This window comes from Gigantopelta aegis, chromosome 4, assembly GCF_016097555.1.
Source record: "Gigantopelta aegis isolate Gae_Host chromosome 4, Gae_host_genome, whole genome shotgun sequence".
NCBI lineage: Eukaryota > Metazoa > Mollusca > Gastropoda > Neomphalida > Peltospiridae > Gigantopelta > Gigantopelta aegis.
In genome coordinates this window covers 104,682,288-104,685,302 of record NC_054702.1, presented here as the reverse complement: position 1 = coordinate 104,685,302, position 3,015 = coordinate 104,682,288, and positions in this window count along the sequence as shown.

The window sequence follows — 3,015 nt, the reverse complement described above, 5'->3', positions numbered from 1 at the left end:
AACTATTTTTATGTGCAATTTTAAAAGCAACCGGCTCACAAATAAATAACTTGTAGCTAATTTCATAGCATAAAAAGGGTGTTTCCTGTGGGATGACATGACGTGCACAGGATAGATCTAAAAAAGGCTGTGGCATAGTTGAAATGTCCAGGATTTTCACCAAAAAGTAAAAAAAGTAAACTGTTTTATTTAACGACGCCACTAGAGCACATTGATTTTTTATCTTATCATCGGCTATTGGACATCAAACATATGGTCATTCTGACACACTGTTGTTTAGAGGAAACCGGCTGTCGCGACATAGGCTACTCTTTTACAACAGGCAGCAAGGGATCTTTTATTTGCACTTCCCACAGGCAGGATAGCACAAACCATGGCCTTTGTTGAACCAGTTATGGATCACTGGTCGGTGTAAGTGGTTTACACCTACCCATTGAGCCTTGCGGAGCATTCACTCAGGGTTTGGAGTCGGTATCTGGATTAAAAATCCCATGCCTCAACTGGGATCCGAACTCAGTACCTACCAGCCTGTAGACCGATGGCCTAACCACAACGCCCCCGAGGCTGGTTTCACCAAAAAGATGAAAAGGCATGGTAGTGCCTTTCTGACACATTCCTCGGACAATAAAGTTTGTTTTGTTTAATGACACCACTAGAGCACATTGATTTATTAATCATTGGTAATTTTGACATATTGTCTTAGAGTAAATCCACTACCTTTTTCCATTAGTAGCAAAGGATTTTGTATATGCACCATCCAACAGACAGGAAAGTACATACCACGACCTTTAATATACCAGTCGATCCCACACCAACTGCGCATCAAGCGAATACTTTACCACTGGGCTACATCCCGCCCCTCCTGGGGCAATAGTGCCTTTCTGACACATTCCTCGGACAATAAAGTTTGTTTTGTTTAATGACACCACTAGAGCACATTGATTTATTAATCATTGGTAATTTTGACATATTGTCTTAGAGTAAATCCACTACCTTTTTCCATTAGTAGCAAAGGATTTTGTATATGCACCATCCAACAGACAGGAAAGTACATACCACGACCTTTAATATACCAGTCGATCCCACACCAACTGCGCATCAAGCGAATACTTTACCACTGGGCTACATCCCGACCCTCCTAAGGCAATAGTGTTTTAAAAAATAATAATAAAAAATTACATTTATTTCCATTTTGGAAAATGTATTTGGTGATGGTGAAAGATTAAAAATTAATAAAATGTCAATAATACTCAACCTTCCTCGGTGCTAGGGTGTTTATCTAGGCCTGCAATCAACCTTCCTCAATGCTAGGGAGTTTATCTAGGACTGCAAACAACCTTCCTCGGTGCTAGGGTGTTTATCTAGGCCTGCAATCAACCTTCCTCAGTGTTAGGGTATTTGCTTATCTAAGCCTGCAATCAACCTTCCTCAATGCTAGGGAGTTTATCTAGGACTGCAAACAACCTTCCTCGGTGCTAGGGTGTTTATCTAGGCCTGCAATCAACCTTCCTCAGTGCTAGGGTATTTGCTTATCTAGGCCTGCAATCAACCTTTCTCAGTGCTAGGGTATTTGCTTATCTAAGCCTGCAATCAACCTTCTTCGGTGCTAGGGTATTTGCTTATCTAAGCCTGCAATCAACCTTCTTCGGTGCTAGGGTATTTGCTTATCTAAGCCTGCAATCAACCTTCCTCACTGTTAGGGTATTTGCTTATCTAGGCCTGCAATCAACCTTCCTCACTGTTAGGGTATTTGCTTATCTAAGCCTGCAATCAACCTTCTTCGGTGCTAGGGTATTTGCTTATCTAGGCCTGCAATCAACCTTCCTCGGTGCTAGGGTATTTGCTTATCTAGGCCTGCAATCAACCTTCCTCAGTGCTAGGGTATTTGCTTATCTAGGCCTGCAATCAACCTTCCTCAGTGCTAGGGTATTTGCTTATCTAGGCCTGCAATCAACCTTCCTCAGTGCTAGGGTGTTTGCTTATCTAGGCCTGCAATCAACCTTACTCAGTGCTAGGGTGTTTGCTTATCTAGGCCTGCAATCAACCTTACTCAGTGCTAGGGTGTTTGCTTATCTAGGCCTGCAATCAACCTTACTCAGTGCTAGGGTATTTGCTTATCTAGGCCTGCAATCAACCTTACTCAGTGCTAGGGTATTTGCTTATCTAGGCCTGCAATCAACCTTACTCAGTGCTAGGGTGTTTGCTTATCTAGGCCTGCAATCAACCTTACTCAGTGCTAGGGTGTTTGCTTATCTAGGCCTGCAATCAACCTTACTCAGTGCTAGGGTGTTTGCTTATCTAGGCCTGCAATCAACCTTACTCAGTGCTAGGGTGTTTGCTTATCTAGGCCTGCAATCAACCTTTCTCAGTGCTAGGGTATTTACTTATCTAGGCTTGCAATCAACCTTCCTCAATGCTAGGGTGTTTGCTTATCTAGGCCTGCAACCTATGTTCAGCAGTGCTAGGGTGTTTGCTTCTCTAGGCCTGCAATTGACGTTCCTCAGTACTAGAGCGTTTGCTTATCTAGGCCTGAAACCAACCTTCGTCAGTGCTAAAGTATTTGGTTCTAAAAGCAATCTTTCAAAGATGAGCCTTTAGTAATATTTGACCAGCCAATTTTAACATTAAAATTTCACATCGCGCAAGGTAATGATATATCATCACCCCTTTCCATTGGCTGGTTTCCTGTTGAACTGGTACTTATTGTGTATGAAACCAAAATAATAGTGCCACAATATCCTGTCACTTTTATTAGACCAAATGTCGTAATCATCAAATCATGAAAAATGCTCAAATCATTAAAAAAATGCAAAGCTAAAATAGTTATACGCTGGCCTGGATTCACTCCACAGATGAACGAGAGTCTGGCTCAACTTTTACTCATAATGTTATTCTTTTGTTGTTCAAATTTAATTATATTTGTCTCCATTTCTAACGGGGTTTTTTTTGCTCATATATGGATGAGAGCACATTGAATAATTAATCGTCAGCTATTAGATGTCAAACATTTTCTAA